General features: G+C 37.9%; 1 non-coding gene across 1 annotated transcript; it reads right to left on the bottom strand.

Moving 5' to 3' along the window:
• Positions 1-20189: 20189 nt before the first annotated feature.
• On the bottom strand, positions 20190-20296 carry LOC131174220 (small nucleolar RNA R71). Its single transcript, XR_009144468.1, has one exon. It is a non-coding gene; the product is annotated as a small nucleolar RNA R71 (small nucleolar RNA).
• Between the last annotated feature and the right edge of the window lie 1386 nt (positions 20297-21682).

The raw sequence follows: 21682 nt of genomic DNA, 5'->3' as shown, positions 1-21682 counted from the left end.
GGGTTCTACATTTCCTGCCATACAAAGCTTCATATGGAGGCATCCCAATGCTTGATTGGTAGCTATTGTTGTAAGCAAACTCAATCAAAGGCAATTGTGTGTCCCAACTGTCCTCAAATTCAATCACACAAGCCCGTAGCATGTCCTCCAGATCTGAATTAGCCTCTCAGACTGGCCATCTGTTTATGTGTGGAATGTCATACAAAGTTCAATCTAGTTCCTAGGGCTCTCTGAAGACTACTCCATAATCTAGAAGTGAACCTAGGATCTCTGTCTGATATGATAGATACTGGCACTCCATGTAGTCTTACTATCTCATCAATGTACAACTTGGCCAATCTTTCTAAATTGTAGTCCATCCGGACTGGCAGAAAATGAGTAAACTTAGTTAGTCTATCAACTATAACCCATACTGCATTATGACTCCTCAGAAGTCCCATCACAAAATCCATCGTTAATCTTTCTCATTTCCATTCCTGTACTGGTAGTGGATGTAACAAACCAGCTAGTACTTGATGCTCTGCCTTCACTTACTGACAAGTTAGACATTTGGAAACAAATTCTACCACATTTATTTTCATACCCATCCACCAATAGTACTCTTTAAGCCCTCTATACATTTTTGTGCCACCAGGGTGCATAGTAAAAGGAGACTCATGTGCTTCCTTCAAAATGATCTGTCTCAAGTCAACGTCATTAGGAACGCACATTCTACCCTGGTGAAGTAGTAGGCCATCATCTCTCACTGAGAATTCTGGTTTCTTACCCTGTCTGACTTCTTCGAACAGCTTCTGATACATTTGATCATTCTGAGCAGCCATTCTAATATGATTAATCAACACTGGCTGTGCATGCCATGCAACTGCTGTCTGCCCCTTATCATTAATTTTTAAGCTGGCATGCAATACTCTCAACTCATGTACTATAGACAAACGAGAAATCCATAGGCTTGCCATAGTCTTACGACTTAAAGCGTCAGCCACCACATTAGCTTTCCCTAGCTGATAGCCTATCAGATAATCATAGTCTTTTATCAATTCTAACCATCTCCTCTGTCTCAAATTCAACTCCTTTTGAGTACCCTGATACTTCAAACTCTTATGATCTGTGTAGATGTAGCACTTCTCCCCATACAAATAGTGTTTCCAAATCTTAAAAGCAAACACAATAGCTGCAAGCTCCAAATCATGTGTCGGATAATTCCTCTCATGCGGTTTCAGCTAGCATGATGCATAGGCAATGACATTCCTTTCTTGCATCAGTACACAGCCTAACCTATTGTGAGAAGCATCACTGTAAATAATATACTCTTTACCCATAGTAGGTAAAGTAAGGACTGGAGCCTTAGTTAAACATTTCTTCAACTCATCAAAACTCTGTTGGCATTTATTCATCCATTGAAATTTCACATCTTTTCGAAGTAGCTTAGTCAATGTGTCACACCTTACCCCTCTGTAAGGCATAACATGATCCCGTAGAATACCTAATGAACTACCGAACTTCACCTACCGATAACTCATTAAGTACCCTACAAGGGATTTTAAAATAATTTTCTTATCTTTGACAAGTGGTGAGCATTTCTAATAAGTATTTAAAACATTTAGTTGAAATTAAAACTAATTAATATTTTTGGCCATTTTAGTTTTCCGCAAATCTTATAAAAATTTTGACAGAGTTTCCTCTGTATTTTGAGAAAACCGTTCTTCAAATACCTGAAATAAAAGCACTTCCAATAATTATCTAACCACTGCTTCGGTTTCACAATCAAACTCAATCAATTTATCAAAATTCACAAGTTCAATAATTCTCAAAATACTGTCAATCAATATCATTCATATTTCATTAAAAACAAGATAATTTATACATAACCTTACAAATTTATATCAAAAGAAACACAAACTAAACTTTATTACAAACTTCATACAAATTTGTGTACAAGCGCTCAAGACCCATTTTTACATGTCCATACATTTATGTGCAATATATACATCAAAAGAAGTATTTACGCTAGGGTATAAATTATACCCAAGGCTTCAAACCGATGACTTCACACACCTCAAGACTACCACGCTTCCTCTAATCATCAGATTCATGATAAAGAATAAAGCTATCACGAGTACTAAGACTCGCAGTGCACAATATACTAAAATAATCTTTATGCATAAAGTAAAGCACATTCATTCAAAAATTTGATTAAACATGAAAATTAAATACAATCATGCATTGTAAGATTTTACATGTAAACCAAGTTTATTTCAAAGTATCAAAACACATTTCATAAAACCCACAGTTAAATCATGCCATTCGAAACAAATAGAATCTCAATAGCCAGAGGCTAAAGAGAAATCACATCACAAGGCTAGCTAGCTCAAATATATGGATATCCATTCACATCCTCTTCTACTGCACACCTCAACACTTCTCCGAGAAGGAATCAAAATTCAAAACTAATTACCCCACTAGTCGTGCTAGTGAGGTGTTCAAATATATGGTCATGACATCGTGGTTTCAAAACTTATTTTGACATTTTGCTAAACATTGTCATTTCAATATGCATAATAACTTTCAACAATTTAAGTCAAATATCATAAGAATGCCATCATCCAATATTTCACATTATTCAAAACAATATGCAAAAGATGATTATAAAAGTATACGTTGTGCACAAACCTCAAACGAGTCGTCCTTTAGCCTCGACTCGGTTCCTCGGGTTCCTTCCCGATATTCTTTTCAACTGAAACACACAATTTTACAATGTTTCAGTACTAGAACTTAAAATAAATCCAAAATAAACTTAACTTCACATTTAGCTAGCTCTAACGTGTTAAATTCGACGTTCTCAAATTTTGTATTTCGGTTACTATTCACTGCACTATTCAAGTCAAATTATTGACTTTCTAAGGCTTAATGGGTATGGGAACTCCAACTTCACCCACATACCACATTTTGGTCACCAAACTTGTTGGTTTTGGTCATTTGTTTAAAGCTTAGGTCATTTTGGCAAAATTGCCAATTTTCGCTTTGGTTTTCCGGTTGCACTATTCCATTGGTCTATCTACTGTTGGAATTTGACAAAACTTCCTTCATAGAAAATGTTCCTTATTGTCTTAAGTGTATTCTCATTTTTGGATCACCTCAATCGGAGTTTTGTAGCTCAAGTTATGGCCAAAATAAGTTTACTGTTCACGTGCACTGTTCATACTGCAATTTAGGTGCTGTCAGATTTTTGGTTCAACTTTGGTCAATTGTTTGATCAAGATAAGTTCATAATTCGGTCTCACTTTCTTCATATGAAATGTTGTACTATGTCTTAGGTTTCCATCGGTTCAAGAATCGCCTAAATCCGAGTTTTCTAGAGAGAGTTATAGCTATCCAAACTTTGCTGCTCAACTAAAAATCTGCAGAATTTCAGTACAGAAATTTTAACTTTGCTCAATGATTTGAATGAGTTAATGGCCCAATTTGGGTTGGTGTTCTTCATGAAAGTTTTAGGTCTATATCATATCTAATTGCTGGTAAAATTTCAGGTCAATTTGACCTACCTAGCTCGAGTTATGACCAAATGAACAGTTACTGTTCATTTGGTCAATTTTGGTGCAGGGCAGCCTGCAATCAATTCACTTTGGTCAATTGTTTCACCAAGTTTTGGTCAGTTTTTGGCAATGGTTCCTTAATGAAAATTGTGCTCTTTATGTCTATTTTCATCTCCAATTGGTGGCATATCCATTAGGCTTGTAAAATTTGAGTTTTGGTCCTTCAGTGGGTTTGGTCATGCTGCCAGCAGCATGACCATTGGACCTCCGAATTTAACTTAGTTTCCTATCATTCCCACACAAGTTATTTGGTCATAATTGACCATTATTTCACTTCACAATAGGTCCAACATGCCATTTATATATTTCTCCAAATTTTGGTTCACAAACCCTAGCCTACAAACCCTAATCTTACTAACTCTTGCATTTAACCATAACTAGTGCACTTAACCTTAACCATTCAACTAATCAAAGCTTTTAAACTCCTTCTAATGCATCAATTTCATGTAATTCATACTCCTATCAAGCTGCCCAAATTTCAGTTTGGTCCCTCTCCCATATTTGTTTCATTTAAATCAAGTTATTAGCTCACTTAATTACCTAAACATGCATTTGAATGGAAAAGTAACAATTTAACATACTAACCTTTTGTTAAAGCTTCAAAACCCTATCTTTAACTCTCCTTTCTTCTTGTAATCCTCTTCTCAAGTTGTAACAATAAGCTCTAGGGAGGTTTTTAATGGAGTTATTTGAATTAAGTGAAGAAAACTAAGCTTAAAAGTAAGCTTACATGGAAGACCACTCATGGAGGATTTTGGGGAAAATGGGGTGGCAAAGGGAGAGGTGAAGAAGAAGAAAATTCTAATTTTTTTCCTTTGTTTTCACTTTACACGTTTTTTTTACTTATGGAAGACCCCTAAATCCAATTAATTAATTCAATTTATTAATTTAGTTATGACATCATGCATGATGTCATAACTTTTGACTTTTCCAAACTCTTTCCTTTTCTCTTTTTTTTTCTATTTTTCTATTAGTTCTTTAATTTAATTCTTGATTCCGAAATTTTCTTTTCTCCGATTTTATTTGACAGTTAGGTCAGGAGTCAGCTCTCGGGGTCAATTGACCAAATTGCCCTCGCGGCTCATCCCGGTTGCAAATAATTCCATATTTCTTCCGCCCCGACCTAATTATTTGACTGGCTTAACAGCTTCTTTTCGTGATTTTCTTTTCCATCGTGTTCATAAGGGTCCTAAGGACCGCAGTCACTTTTTACGGTTCGAAATTTGAGTTTAAAACGACTTCATAGCTGTTCTCGAAGAGGTCACTCATCGCCGTGACTCTCACTGCTTAACCTCTTATGTTCTGCTTTTTCTTATTTATAGTTAACTAATTAAACATTACTAATTATTTGTATTTATGGGTTCTCAAGTTGTCTTAAATGTGGCTCTAATCTCAATAATTGTCCGGACCGACACCGGTCACCGAATGTTGAAATCTACTGTGCTATGCAACGGGGTGTTACAATTCTCCCCTTAAATAAATTTCGCCTCAAATTTTACCCGTATCAATCTCTCAACACCGTGGGTGTTGTCTCCTCATGTCCTCCTCTCGCTCCCAAGTAGCTTCTGGCCCGAATGATGGTTCCACAAAGACTTTTACCAACGGTATTCGCTTATTCCGCACTGCTTCACCTCATGAGCCGTAATCTTTATGGGTTCTTCTTCATATGTGAGGTCCGATTCACTTCTATTTCCTCTACTGGTAGTACATGAGATGGGTCCGATCGATACCTCCTCAACATAGACACATGGAAGACATTATGTATCTTTTCCAACTCGAGGTAGTGCCAACCGATATGCCAAAAGACCCACTCTTTCCGTAACCTCATATGGCCCAATGAAACGAGGACTTAGTTTCCTTTCTCGCGAATCTCATAATTTTCTTCCAAGGAGAAACTTTGAGGAAAACTTTCTCACCCACTGCATACTTAATATCCCTTCTTTTCAAATCAACATAGGACTTTTGACGGTCTGATGCAGCTTTAAGTCGACCTCTGATCACCCGGATTTTCTCTTCAGTCTGTTGAACTATTTCGGGTCCAATCATTTTTCTTTCACCCACGTCATCCCAACACAACGGGTTCTACATTTCGCCATACAAAGCTTCATATGGAGGCATCCCAATGCTTGATTGGTAGCCGTTGTTATAAGCAAACTCAATCAAAGGCAAGTGTGTATCCCAACCGCCTCAAACTCAATCACACAAGCCCGTAGCATATCCTCCAAGATCCGACTACCCTCTCGCATCGCCATCCGTCTGCGGGTGGAATGCAAGATCAAGTTCAATCTAGTTCCTAGGGCTCTCTCAAGACTACCCTGCAATCTAGAAGTGAACCTAGGATCTCTGCTCGACACGATGGATACCGCACTCCATGCAATCTCACAATCTCATCAATGTATAACTTGGCCAATCTTTCTAAATCAGAGTCCATCCGGATCGCGTAAAATGAGCAGATTTAGTCATCACAACAATGACCCAAATCGCATCATGACTCTTCTCGTGTCCTCAAGTCCCATCACAAAATCCATCGTTATTCTCTCCCATTTCCACTGCATCGGGTAGTGGATGTAACAACCCAGTGGGTACTTGATGCTCGCTTTACTTGACAAGTTAGGCATTTGGACACAAACTCGCCACATCTCTCTTCATACCCATCCACCAGTAATGCTCCTTTAGCCCTCTATACATTTTTGTGCCACCAGGGTGCATGGCAAAAGGAGACTCATGCGCTTCCTTCAAAATGATCTGCCTCAAGTTAACATCATTAGGAACACATATTCTGCCCTGGTGTAGCAATAGACCATCATCTCTGATTGAGAATTCTGGTTTCTTGCCCTGTCGGACTTCTCCCATCAACTTCTGATACTTCTGATCATTCTGAGCAGCCATTCTAATCTGATCAATCAATACTGGCTGTACATGCCATGCAACTGCTGCCTGCCCATCATCATTAATCTCTAAGCTGGCATGCAATGATCTTAACTCATGTACCAAAGACAAAGGAGTAACCCGTAGACTTGCCATAGTCTTGCGACTTAAAGCATCAGCCACCACATTAGCTTTCCCTGGCTGATAGTCTATCAGACAATCATAGTCTTTTATCAACTCTAACCATCTCCTCTGTCTCAAATTCAACTCCTTCTGGGTGCCCAAATACTTCAAACTCTTATGATCTGTGTAGATATAACATTTCTCCCCATACAAATAATGTCTCCAGATCTTAAGAGCAAACACAATGGCTGCAAGCTCCAAATCATGTGTTGGATAATTCCTCTCATGCGGTTTCAGCTGGCGTGATGCATAGGCAATGACATTTCGATCTTGCATCAACACACAACCTAACCCGTTGTGAGAAGCATCGCCAGAATCAGATATTCTTTACCCTGTGGGTAAAGTTAGGACTGAGCTTCACCAAACATCTCTTCAATTCATCAAAACTCACTGGCATTTATCCATCCACCAAATTTTACATCTTTTCTAAGCAGCTTGGTCAATGGAGATGCCAACATGGAAAATCCTTCACAAATCTACTGGTAGTATCCGCTAAACCTAAAACTACGAATCTCGTGACATTTCCGGTGGCCTCCAATTAAGGACACTTCAATCTTACTTGGATCTACCTTGATGCCCTCTTCTCGATACTACATGCCCCAAGAAAGATATTTCTTTCACCAAAATTCACACTTCGACAATTTGGCATATAGTCGCTTTCTCCTCAAAGTCTGCAGATAATCCGCAGATGTCTATCATGCTCTTCTCGCATTCCTCGAATAGACCAATATATCATCTATGAATACCACCACAACCGGTCGAGGTATGGTCTGAAAATAGTGTTCATCGATCCATAAAAGCAAATGAGCATTAGTTAACCCGAATGGCATGACCAAGAACTCATAATGGCCATAGCGGTTCTCAAGGCGCTTTAGAAATACTTTGCTCTTGTACTTTCACCGATAATAACCTCGATCTCGTGTCAATTTTGGAGAACATACCGCACTTCAACCGATCAAACAAGTCATCAATGCGGGTAATGGATATCTATTCTTTATTGTCACCTTATTCAATCGCCGATAATCAATGCATAACCGAGAGTGCCATCCTTCTTCTTTACAAACAATACCGGCGCTCCCTAAGGTGACACACTAGGGCGGATAAAGCCCTTGTCAAGCAACTCTTGCAATCGCACTTTCAACTCTTTCAATTTCGCAGTGCCATTCTATATGGCGTTATGGAGATTGGGTCCACACCGTGCATAACATCAATTTCAAATCGCACTCTCTCTTCTCGAGGTAATCCTGCAATTCATCAGAAATACATCCGAAAGTCACATACCGTAGGGATGTCCCTTTAGTGCCGACTCCCACCGGGTGTCTATCACATGTGCCAAGTATGCTTCACACCCTTTTTAATCATCCTTCCGCTAGTGCAAATTAAATGATGTTTGATGGCGATAAATGCCTCTCCCGTGTATTACCACATCACCGCATAAAGGGAGACCAAAAGTGACTGCCTTTCGCCTACCAATAATCATAGCATGATGCCCGCTAACCAATCCATGCCCAAGATGATATCATACTCTCTAAAGGGCATTTCAATCAAGTTTGACAGAAAACATGTCCTTGGATCACCAAAGGACGTCTCTATAGATTCTGTGACTGACCTCTTGTCCTAACGGACTAGTTACTAGCACTTCAAAACCCATTTGCACACATGGAACAAAGAAGTGAACAAACTATGCTAGCACTAACATATGAATGGGTTGAACCCGATCAAACAATACAAATACATCTTGATCGAGATAGAAAATATACCAAGCTACTACATCGTAAGTCTCACCTCTTCTCATTGTTTCATTGTATAAACTCGACCAAGCACTTCCTCGGCCGATTGACCAATCGTGCTCGATCGCTCAAGCAAAGCGGTGCCTCTACCGCCCCTTCCTCTCGCCAAATGATCGTGGAACCTCTGGGAGCAGGACTGCAATAGATCCTTCAGCAGAGTAGGAGCTGACCATATCTCTGAGCACTAGTACGCTTTTAGCTATATGGCCCTTGCCTCCACAGCTAAAAACAGCTCCAAAGTGGCCCAATAACATTCCCCATGAATCTTGCCACAAGTCTCACAGGCGGGCGTAATGTGAACTCGCTGATCGCCGACTGCACCTAGGGGTCTCTCGCCTGCAGAATCGGCCCCTACCAAATCTTTCCACCTCGACCCTGGGTCCACTAAACTTCTTTCTCTTTCCAGAGGTAGCACCTAACTCGCTCAACTGATTTTTCCCCCTTGTCTTTTTCTGATTTTTCAGCTTTTTCCTTCACTGGGTTTGCTTCTGCTTCAACTCTCTCCAGTTCAAGTGCTTGAGACATAAGTTCTGAGAAGTTACTGTGTCTAAATCCCACAACTTGCATCCTTATGCTGGGCTTCAAACCCGTCTCAAATCTCTTGCATCTTGCTTTATTTGTAGTAAGGAGACTACAAGCATAGTGACTCAGGCGGGAGAACTCCCTCTCATACTCTGCCACTGATCGATTTCCTTGTTTCAAACTCAAAAATTCTTGCAACTTCTGATCAACATATGCGTCTGGGATGTATTTCTGTCTGAACTCTCTAATGAAGTCATCCTGTGTTAGCATCGTGGTTCAAATAAGCCGTGGGGATGGTCTTCCACCACCATACGCATCCCCTTGCAGAGCGACACGCAGTACTCAAGCTTCAATTCATCTTGGCAAGGCAGCCTTCTTAAATACTGGCCCATTCTTTCAAACCATTGCTCGCCTCAAGTGGGTCTATCAGACTTTAAATTCTGCAGCCCCATACTTCAATAATTTATCATATTGTCCGGCCGAGGCGTGGTTGTGCCATGTGGTTGGGGTGGAGCTTGAGCAGCATACCCCACCATTTGTTGAAACATTGCCGCTATTCTGCCAGGCGAACTGCGGCAGAATTTGCGGCATTTGTGGGGTCAGGCCGACTCCACCGACATTCGTAAAGCCGGGCTTCCTTGTGCCTCGGCTTCAACAGATCGCTCAACTGAGCGATCCCCTTCTTCCATTTCAAGTTAGGGTATCTCCGAACAATTAACACAAGGAGATTTCTCCGTTAGTTCATATTCATGATGTAATGCATCGTATGTAACAATTATGGACATTGAGCGCTTGTACTTAACAAAGAAAAGACACAAATTCACAATTGAAAACATAATTCAAAAACTTGCTCTGATACCACTAAAACATGTCACACCTTACCCCTCTGTAAGGCATAACATGATCCCGTAGAATACCTAATGAACTACCGAACTTCACCTACCGATAACTCATTAAGTACCCTACAAGGGATTTTAAAATAATTTTCTTATCTTTGACAAGTGGTGAGCATTTCTAATAAGTATTTAAAACATTTAGTTGAAATTAAAACTAATTAATATTTTTGGCCATTTTAGTTTTCCGCAAATCTTATAAAAATTTTGACAGAGTTTCCTCCGTATTTTGAGAAAACCGATCTTCAAATACCTGAAATAAAAGCACTTCCAATAATTATCTAACCACTGCTTCGGTTTCACAATCAAACTCAATCAATTTATCAAAATTCACAAGTTCAATAATTCTCAAAATACTGTCAATCAATATCATTCATATTTCATTAAAAACAAGATAATTTATACATAACCTTACAAATTTATATCAAAAGAAACACAAACTAAACTTTATTACAAACTTCATACAAATTTGTGTACAAGCTGCTCAAGACCCATTTTTACATGTCCATACATTTATGTGCAATATATACATCAAAAGAAGTATTTACAGTTAGGGTATAAATTATACCCGAAGGCTTCAAACTGATGACTTCACACACCTCAAGAATTTCACTGCTGCTCCTCTAATCATCAGATCTGCGATAAAGAATAAAGCTATCACGAGTACTAAGACTCAGCAGTGCACAATATACTAAAATAATCTTTATGCAAAACTTAAAGCACATTCATTCAAAATTTGATTAAACATGAAAATTAAATACAATCATGCATTGTAAGATTTTACATGTAAACCAAGTTTATTTCAAAGTATCAAAACACATTTCATAAAACCCACGCTTAAATCATGCCATTCAAACAAATAGAATCTCAATAGCCAGAGGCTAAAGAGAAATCACATCACAAGGCTAGCTAGCTCAAATATATGGATATCCATTCACATCCTCTTCTACTGGCACACCTCAACACTTCTCCAGAGAAGGAATCAAAATTCAAAACTAATTACCCCCACTAGTCGTGCTAGTGAGGTGTTCAAATATATGGTCATGACACTGTGGTTTCAAAACTTATTTTGACATTTTGCTAAACATTGTCATTTCAATATGCATAATAACTTTCAACAATTTAAGTCAAATATCATAAGAATGCCATCATCCAATATTTCACATTATTCAAAACAATATGCAAAAGATGATTATAAAAGTATACGTTGTGCACAAACCTCAAACGAGTCGTCCTTAGCCTCGACTCGGTTCCTCGGGTTCCTTCCCGATATTCTTTTCAACTGAAACACACAATTTTACAATGTTTCAGTACTAGAACTTAAAATAAATCCAAAATAAACTTAACTTCACGTTTAGCTAGCTCTAACGTGTTAAATTCGACGTTCTCAAATTTTGTGTTTCGGTTACTATTCACTGCACTATTCAAGTCAAATTATTGACTTTCTAAGGCTTAATGGGTATGGGAACTCCAACTTCACCCACATACCACATTTTGGTCACCAAACTTGTTGGTTTTGGTCATTTGTTTAAAGCTTAGGTCATTTTGGCAAAATTGCCAATTTTCGGTTTTGGTTTTCCGGTTGCACTATTCCATTGGTCGATCTACTGTTGGAATTTGACAAAACTTCCTTCATAGAAAATGTTTCTTATTGTCTTAAGTGTATTCTCATTTTTGGATCACCTCAATCGGAGTTTTGTAGCTCAAGTTATGGCCAAAATAAGTTTACTGTTCACGTGCACTGTTCATACTGCAATTTAGGTGCTGTCAGATTTTTGGTTCAACTTTGGTCAATTGTTTGATCAAGATAAGTTCATAATTCGGTCTCACTTTCTTCATATGAAATGTTGTACTATGTCTTAGGTTTCCATCGGTTCAAGAATCGCCTAAATCCGAGTTTTCTAGAGAGAGTTATAGCTATCCAAACTTTGCTGCTCAACTAAAAATCTGCAGAATTTCAGTACAGAAATTTTAACTTTGCTCAATGATTTGAATGAGTTAATGGCCCAATTTGGGTTGGTGTTCTTCATGAAAGTTTTAGGTCTATATCATATCTAATTGCTGGTAAAATTTCAGGTCAATTTGACCTACCTAGCTCGAGTTATGACCAAATGAACAGTTACTGTTCATTTGGTCAGTTTTGGTGCAGGGCAGCCTGCAATCAATTCACTTTGGTCAATTGTTTCACCAAGTTTTGGTCAGTTTTTGGCAATGGTTCCTTAATGAAAATTGTGCTCTTTTATGTCTATTTTCATCTCCAATTGGTGGCATATCCATTAGGCTTGTAAAATTTGAGTTTTGGTCCTTCAGTGGTTTGGTCATGCTGCCAGCAGCATGACCATTGGACCTCCGAATTTAACTTAGTTTCCTATCATTCCCACACAAGTTATTTGGTCATAATTGACCATTATTTCACTTCACAATAGGTCCAACATGCCATTTATATATTTCTCCAAATTTTGGTTCACAAACCCTAGCCTACAAACCCTAATCTTACTAACTCTTGCATTTAACCATAACTAGTGCACTTAACCTTAACCATTCAACTAATCAAAGCTTTTAAACTCCTTCTAATGCATCAATTTCATGTAATTCATACTCCTATCAAGCTGCCCAAATTTCAGTTTGGTCCCTCTCCCATATTTGTTTCATTTAAATCAAGTTATTAGCTCACTTAATTACCTAAACATGCATTTGAATGGAAAAGTAACAATTTAACATACTAACCTTTTGTTAAAGCTTCAAAACCCTATCTTTAACTCTCCTTTCTTCTTGTAATCCTCTTCTCAAGTTGTAACAATAAGCTCTAGGGAGGTTTTTAATGGAGTTATTTGAATTAAGTGAAGAAAACTAAGCTTAAAAGTAAGCTTACATGGAAGACCACTCATGGAGGATTTTGGGGAAAATGGGGTGGCAAAGGGAGAGGTGAAGAAGAAGAAAATTCTAATTTTTTTCCTTTGTTTTCACTTTACACGTTTTTTTTACTTATGGAAGACCCCTAAATCCAATTAATTAATTCAATTTATTAATTTAGTTATGACATCATGCATGATGTCATAACTTTTGACTTTTCCAAACTCTTTCCTTTTCTCTTTTTTTTTTTTTTTCTATTTTTCTATTAGTTCTTTAATTTAATTCTTGATTCCGAAATTTTCTTTTCTCCGATTTTATTTGACAGTTAGGTCAGGAGTCAGCTCTCGGGGTCAATTGACCAAATTGCCCCTCGCCGGTTCATCCCGGTTTGCAAATAATTCCATATTTCTTCCGGCTCCCTGACCTAATTATTTGACTGGCTTAACAGTTCTTTTTCGTGATTTTCTCTTTTCCACTGTGTTCATAAGGGTCCTAAGGACCGCAGCGTCACTTTTTACGGTTCGAAATTTGAGTTTAAAACGACTTCGCAGTCGTTCCCGAGGAGGTCACTCATCGCTGTGACTCTCGGCTCGTTTAACCTCTTATGTTCTGTTTTTCTTATTTATAGTTAACTAATTAAACATTACTAATTATTTGTATTTATGGGTTCTCAAGTTGTCTTAAATGTGGCTCTAATCTCAATAATTGTCCGGACCGACACCGGTCACCGGAACAGTGAAATCTACCAGGCTATGCAACGGGGGTGTTACACAATGTAGATGCCAATATGGAAAACCCCTTCACGAATCGACAGTAGTATCCAGTTAAACCCATAAAACTATGAATCTCCATGATATTTCTGGGTGGTATCCAATTAAGGACAGCTTCTATCTTACTTGGATCTACCTTGATGCCCTCTACCGATACTACGTGCCCCAAGAAGGATATTTTCTTCAGCCGAAATTCACACTTTGACAATTTGGCATATGGTTGTTTCTCCCTCAAAGTCTGCAGTACAATCTGCAGATGTCTATCATGCTCTTCTGCATTCCTCGAGTAGACCAATATATCATCTATAAATACCACAACAAACTGATCGAGGTATGGTTTGAAGATAGTGTTCATCAGATCTATAAAAGCAGCTGGAGCATTAGTTAACCCGAATGGCATGACCAAGAACTCATATGGCCATAGCGGGTTCTAAACGCAATTTTAGGAATACTCACTCCTGTACTTTCAACTGATAATAACCCTATCTCGGATCAATTTTTGAGAACATAGCTGCACCCCTCAACTGATCAAACAAATCATCAATGCGGGGTAATGGATATCTATTCTTTATTGTCACCTTATGCAACTGGTGGTAGTCAATACATAAGCGGAGAGTGCCATCCTTCTTCTTAACAAACAACACTGGCGCTCCCCAAGGTGACACTCTAGGGCGGATAAAGCCCTTATCAAGCAACTCTTACAATTGCACTTTCAACTCTTTCAATTCTGCTGGTGCCATTCTATACATAACATCAATTTCAAACTGCACTTCTCTTTCTGGAGGTAATCCTGGCAATTCATCAGGAAATACATTCGGAAAGTTATATACTGTAGGGATGTCCCTCAGTGCTAGACTCCCCACTTGGGTGTCTATCAGATGTGCCAAGTATGCTTCACACCCCTTTCTGATCATCCTTTTGGCTAGTGTAGCCGAAATGATGTTTGATGGCAGTAACTACCTTTCCCCATGTATTACCACATCACCGTATAGAGGGAGACCAAAAGTGACTATCTTTAGTCTACAGTTAATCATTGCGTGATGCCTGGCTAACCAATCCATGCCCAAGATGATATCATATTCTTTAAAGGGCATTTCAATCAAATCTGACAGAAAAACGTGTCCTTGGATCACCAAAGGGCAATCTCTATACATTCTATTGACCGGACCTCTTATCCTAACGGACTAGTTACTAGCAATTCAAAATCCATTTTGGCATACGGAACAGCAAGTGAACTGACTATGCTAGCACTAACATATGAGTGGGTTGAACCTGGATCAAACAGTACAAATACATCTTGATCAGAGATAGAGAATGTACCGGTTACCACATCGAAAGTCTCAGCCTCTTCCCGCTGTCTCATAGTGTAAACCCTGGCTAGAGCACTCCCTTGTGCTGACTAGCTAATAGTACCCTGACTGCCAGAAGCATTACCTCTATCTCTGCCTCTTCCTCTGCTAACCGGTTATGAACCTCTGGTAACAAGACTCTGAATAGACCCTTCTGCAGTAGTAGGAGCTGGACTAAATCTAGGGGCACTGGTGCAGTCCTTAGCGAGATGGCCCTTGCTTCTACAGTTAAAGCAAGCTCTTGTTGCCCAATAGCATTCTCCCCCATGAATCTTGCCACATGTCTCACTGTAGCGGGGAGGATATGAACCCCTAGTCGACTGCTGACCAGATCTAGGGGGTCTCTGTCTAGAGAATTGGCCCCTTCCAAACCTTCCACCTCTACCTCTGCTTGGTCCCTTAAATTTCATTTTCTTTCCAGATGTACCACTGGGACTTTGCTCAACTGATTTTTCACCTTTTTCTTTCTCTGATTTCTCAGTCTTCTCTGATTTCTCTTTTGCTAGTGTCGCTTCTAATTCAATCTTTTCTAACTCAAGTGCCTGAGAGATGAGCTCAGAGAAGTTGCTGTGTCTGAATCTCACTACTTGCATCCTCAAACTGGGCTTCAAACCAGTCTCAAATCTCTTGCACCTTTCTTTGCTGGTAGACAGGAGACTCCCAGCATAGTGGCTTAAGCGGGAGAACTCCCTCTCATACTCTGCCACTAATTTATTCCCTTGCTTCAGACTTAGAAACTCTTGCAATTTCTGATTTACATATGCATTTGGGACGTATTTCTGTTTGAACTCTTTGATGAAGTCATCCTAGGTCAATACTGGAGGTTCCACCAAGCTGTGGGGGATGGTCTTCCACCAGACATTCGGATCCCCTTGTAACAAAGACACTGAATACTCGAATTTTAGTTCATCTGGGCAGTGCAGTTTCTTAAACACTCGGTCCATCCTCTCTAGCCACTGTTCTGCCTCTAAAGGGTCTACTGTGCCCTTGAATTCTGTCCCCCCATACTTCAACAGCTTGTCAAATTGTCTGACTGCAGCTTGAGGTTGCACCACAGAAGTCTAGGGTGGAGCTTGAACAGGCATACCCCCAGCTACATGTTGGAACATCGCAGCCATCTGCTAGGCCAATTGTGCAGGAAATTGTGGTATTTGTGGGGCTCGTTCCATTGAACCACTGATATTTTGGAGGGCTGGGGCTTCCCCTTGGGCCTCAGCCTCTACAGAGTACTCAACTGAGCGATCCCCTTCTTCCATTTCAAATTGGAGTTAAGATATCTCCTGAACAAATAACACAAGGAGATTCCCTCCGTTAGTTCATATTTACGATATAATGCACTGTATGTAACAAATAAGGACATTGAGCAATTGAACTTATCAAAGAAAAGATACAAATTCACAAGTTAAAATGTACTTCAAAAATTTGCACTGATACTACTAAAACATGTAACACCTTACCCCTCTGTAAAGCATAACATGATCCTATAGAATACCTAATGAATTATCGAACTTCACCTACCGATAACTCATTAAGTTCCGTACAAGGGATTTTAAAATTATTTTCTTACTTTTTGTAAGTGGTGAGCATTTTCTTATATTTAATAGAAGTTTAAAAACTAGTTCAAATTTTTGTCCATTTTATTTTTACGCAAATTTTTGGAAAAATTTTGGCAGAGTGCCACCTGTATTTTAAGAAAGTAGTTCTTCAAAAACCAGTAAAAACACTTCCAATAATTCTTTTTCATCAAACTCACTACTACTTTAATATAACTCAACATCATTTCTCAATTCAATTGTCATAAAAAATAGTACTCAATAATTCCATTCATTTTTCATTAAAGTAAAAATAATTTACATACATCAATCTAAAATTTACATTAGGAAATCTAAAATAATATTAATACAACTCTATACAACTGCTCATGACTAGTTATTAAATTTACATACATCAAAATAAATATTACAAATAGGATATAAAATATACCCAATAAAACATCAAAGGTGTAGCTCCAATATCCTCAGTAGCTCACTTTGCTGCTCCTCTAGTCTCTATATCTGCGACAGGAATAACAGCTATCGCTGAGTATTATGACTTAGTGGTACACAACATACTAAAATAACATTTATGCATAATTCAAATCACATTTATTCAAACACATTACTGAAAATGAAAGACAAATGTAAAACATGATTTATAAACTTTTAGTCCAAACAATTTCATTTAGGAAGTCTCAAATCATTTTAATAAAAACACATAGTTATATCATGTCATTCGAAACAATACTCATCTCAATAGCCAAAGGATTACGAGAAATCACAAGGCTAGCTAGCTCAAATATAAGGGTACCCATTCAAATTTCTTCTTCTACTAGCACACACCTCAGCACTTCAGCCAGAGAAGGAATCAAAATTCAAAACTAATTTCCCCCACTAGTCATGCTAGTGAGATATTCAAATATATTGTCATGACACTGTGGTTTCAAAACTATCTTAACAATTTATGAAACATTTATTGCCTTCAAACACATACAAGTGAACTTTCAATAATTTAAGTCAAAAGCATAATAAACATTTCAATACAATTAAGTCACAATTTAATATCACAATTCATTCAAAATAATTTGCAGAAGAAAATTTATAGAAATTTCTATGTTGTGTACAAACCTTATGCGAGTCACCTCTTAGCCTTGACTCGATGTCTCGGGTTCTTTCCCGGTATTCTTTTCAACTAAAACACACAATTTTATAGTCTTTCAGTATCATAATTTATCATAAATCCAAAAATGAATTCAAATCTACTTATACCTAGTTTTAATATGCTAAACTTGACGTTCTTTAAAATTTGTATTTTGGGGTTACTATTCACGATGCTATTCAAGTCAATTTATTGACTTTCTAATGCTTAATAGGTATGGGAATTCTAATTTCACCCACATACCACATTTTGGTTACCTAATTTGTTGGTTTTGGTTGTTTTCTCAAACTTTAAGTCTCTTAGGCACAAATTTCAAATTTTTAATTTTGGAGTTTAGTGTTGCACTGTTCCATTAGTCATGTTGTTGTGGTAATTTGGCTAAGTTTTCTTCATAGAAGTTGTTCCTTATTGTCTTAAATTTATTTCCCTTTTTGAATCACTCCATTTGGAGTTTTGTAGCCTAAGTTATGACCATTTAAACATGGCTGGCCGGATTTGATGTTACCCAAAATTCTGGGCAAATTCTGGATTTTAGCAGTTTTAATAGGTTGACTACAGGTGGTTTTTCAGATAGGTTATGGTCAAATTTTTGGTTTATTTTCTTCACAAAAGTTGTAGGGCTATGTCTCAGCTTTCTTTCGGTGTAAATTCAGGTCATTTAGACCTTCCTAGACCAAGTTATGGTCATTTACGCAACTACTGTTCATTTTGTCATTTTTCTACAGGTCAGTTTGCTCAATTCCGGATTTGGCCTAATTGTTCACTAAGTTATGATCACTTTCTGGGCATGATTCCCCAATGAAAAATGTGCCATTTTGTGGGTTTTATTCTAAGTTGGCCTCACACCAATTGGGTCGGTAAATTTTTAGTTTTGGTCCCTGAAAGGGACCTAGGTCAAGCTGCCTGCAGATTGACCTTCACCAATCTGAATTCGAACTTGGTTCCAACAATTCATACACACTACAAATGGTCACAATTGACCATTTCTCAACTCAAATAAGGTCAATAATATCATTTGGTCAATTCTCAAAATTTTCTTCAATTTTTCACATGCTCAAAACCCTAGCTACACATAAAGTTCAATTTCATGCATTTCAAAGTGTACATGCATGATCTACACACCTAATTCACTTCAAATAATCATTCAAAACCATCAAACTTATTCATATCAAACCCTAACCCTGGCTGGACGAATTTCATGTTTGGTCCCTCAACAATTGTTTTTATTTGATTTTAAGTTGATTTCTAGTTTAATTAAAATACAAACACAATAATTAAACTAAGATTTCCAAATTCAATTACTCACCTCAATTAGAGCTTTTCCCTCTTCCCAAATTCCACTTCTTTCCTCTTCTTTTTATTCCTAAGTTGCTTAGCAAGGTCCAAAGACAAGATTTAATTAAGAAACCTACAAGTTTTATGGCCGATTTTTGGGTTCACAAGAGCTTGGAGTTGTGTTTCCATGGAGTTTTGAGAGAGAAAGAAAAGGGAAGAGAGAGGTGGGGCTACTAAAAATGAAGAAGAAGAATGAAATTTTTTTCTTTTTCTTTTTGTCTTTTAATTATTAGAATTTATCCCAAATTTCAATTTTTAATTATTAGGTTTATTACATCATGCTTATGTCATGCATGATGTAAGTAAACCTTTTTCTTTTCCATTCTCTTTTTCATTTATTTTTTTCCATTAGTTCTTTAATATAATTCCCGATTCCAAAATTTTCTTTTCTCAAATTTTATTAGACAGTTAGGTCAGGTGTTAGCTCTAGGGGTGAATTGACCAAATTTCCCATCGCTGGTTCGATCTGGTTTGCAAGTTATTTGATATTTCTTCTGGATCCTTGACCTAATTATTTGACCTGCTTAGCAATTCTTTTTTGTGATTTTCTATTTTCTACTGTGTTTGCAATAGTCCTAAGGACTGCAGTGTCACATTTTATAGTTCAAAATTTGAGTTTAGACTTACCTCGCAGTCATTCCCTAGAAGGTCACCCATCACTGTGACTCTCAGCTCATTTAACTTCTTGTGCTCTCTTTTTCTTATTTATACTCAACTATTTGGCAATTACTAATTATTTACGTTCAGGGCTTAACTAGGTATCTTAGACGTGGTTCTAATCCCCTTAATTGTTCGGACTGACACCAGTCACCAGAACAGTAAAATATACAAGGCTATGCAAATAGGGGTGTTACATAAACAGTTGAGAAAATTAGCTAAGTAGGTTAAGCAGATTCTGAGTACATCTGAAGGAGTCCAATCTCCAAAGGAGCTAAGTTCGGATTCGGATTCAGAGTCAAATTCTAAAAATGAAACCATGGCTGCTAGAACCTTGAAGGAGTTGGCTACTCCTGATCTAAACTAACAGCCTTTGTGTATTCAATACCCTGCTTTAAATGTTGCTTTTGAGTTGAAATCTAGACTAATCCATTTTTTGCCTAAGTTTCATGGTCTTACAGGTGAGGATCCACATAAGCATTTAAAAGAATTTCATATTGTGTGTTCCAGCATGAAACCTCAAGGAGTTTCAGAGGATCAAATCAAGCTTCAAGCCTTTCCCTTCCCACTAAAAGGCACAGCTAAGGATTGGTTATATTACCTTCCTTCTGGATCTGTTAACTCATGGAATGGGATGAAGCAGATATTTCTAAAGAAGTATTTTCTTGCTTTTCGTGCTACCAACATAAGAAAAGAAATTTATGGCATCTGGCAGTATAATGGAGAGAGCTTGTATGAGTACTGGGAGCAATTTAAGAAGCTGTGTGCAAGCTATCCCCATCATCAAATAAGTAAGCAGCTATTGATTCAGTGTTTCTATGAGGGACTTCTACCAATGGACTGCAGTATGATAGATGCTGCTAGTGGGGGAGCTTTTGTTGACAAGACACCAAAAGAGGCAAGGAGGCTGACTGCTAACATGGCAGCAAATTCTTAGCAGTTTGGAATGAGAATGGATCACACACCTATGAAGGTTAATAAGGTAAGTACATCTAACCTTGAGAAATAAATTTCTTATTTAACTTCTTTGGTGAGGCAGTTGGCTGTAGGGAACATGCAAACTGTTAAGGTATGTGGAATTTGTTCGGGTTCGGGTCATGCTACTGACATGTGTCCTGCGTTACAAGAGGATAAATTAATGCAACATGCTAATGCAATAGGACATTATGGACAGCCACAATGCAGGTATGATCCCTTTTCTAACACTTATAATCCAGGATGGCGAGATCATCACAATTTGAGTTATGGGAATCAACCAGTGCAAAATCGATACCAGCGACAAAGGCCAGAAATGAATCAACTACCTCCACCTCCATCTCCCTCAAATCAAGGTATGTCACTTGATGAAATTGTTAAAGCTTTGGCCAGCAATACACAACAGTTTCAATAGGAAACTAGAAATAACATTCAAAACATAGAGAGGCAGATTGGTCAGTTAGCCTCATCTGTGAGTAAGCTGGAAGCTCAAGGTTTTGGAAAGTTTCTATCACAAACAGTCATGAACCCTAGAGAAAACGTGAGTGCTATATTGTTGATAACCAGACTCCACATGATTCAATGAAAAAGAAGAAGCAAGGAGAAAAAGAGCCTGAAGTTCTTGAAGTTGAGGTAAATACTGAACCTAAACTGAATAAGGTTAATAATTTTGTTCTTCCTCCATTCCCATGCAGGTTGGCTAAAAATAAGAAAGAAGAATAAGAGAAAGAAATTTTGGAGACTTTTAGGAAGGTGGAGGTGAATATACCTTTACTTGATGCGATCAAACAAGTTCCCAAATATGATAAATTCCTTAAGAAACTATGCACTATAAAGAGCAAGTTGAGGAATAATGAGAAGATCAGTGTAGGAGAAACTGTGTCGGCATTAATTTAGCAAAAATTACCCCCTAAGTGTAAGGATCCAGTTTCATTTTCTATTCCCTGCAGAATAGGTGATTCTAAATTTGAACGTGCAATGGCAGATTTAGGAGCATCTATTAATGCTATGTCAAATTTAGTTTTTCAAACTTTAAATTTGGGTCCTTTGAAAGAAACCAGTGTCATTATTCAGTTAGTTGATCTTTCTAATGCTTACCCATTAGGCATACTTGAGGATGTGTTAGTGTAGGTTGGAGAATTGATTTTTCCTAAAGATTTTTACATTCTGGATATGGAGGATAGTGTTCCCACATCAAAG

The sequence above is a fragment of the Hevea brasiliensis genome, chromosome 15 (assembly GCF_030052815.1).
Source record: "Hevea brasiliensis isolate MT/VB/25A 57/8 chromosome 15, ASM3005281v1, whole genome shotgun sequence".
Taxonomy (NCBI): Eukaryota; Viridiplantae; Streptophyta; class Magnoliopsida; order Malpighiales; family Euphorbiaceae; genus Hevea; species Hevea brasiliensis.
Note: the sequence above shows the minus strand (reverse complement) of the source record. Positions and strands in the feature narration are given on the sequence as shown.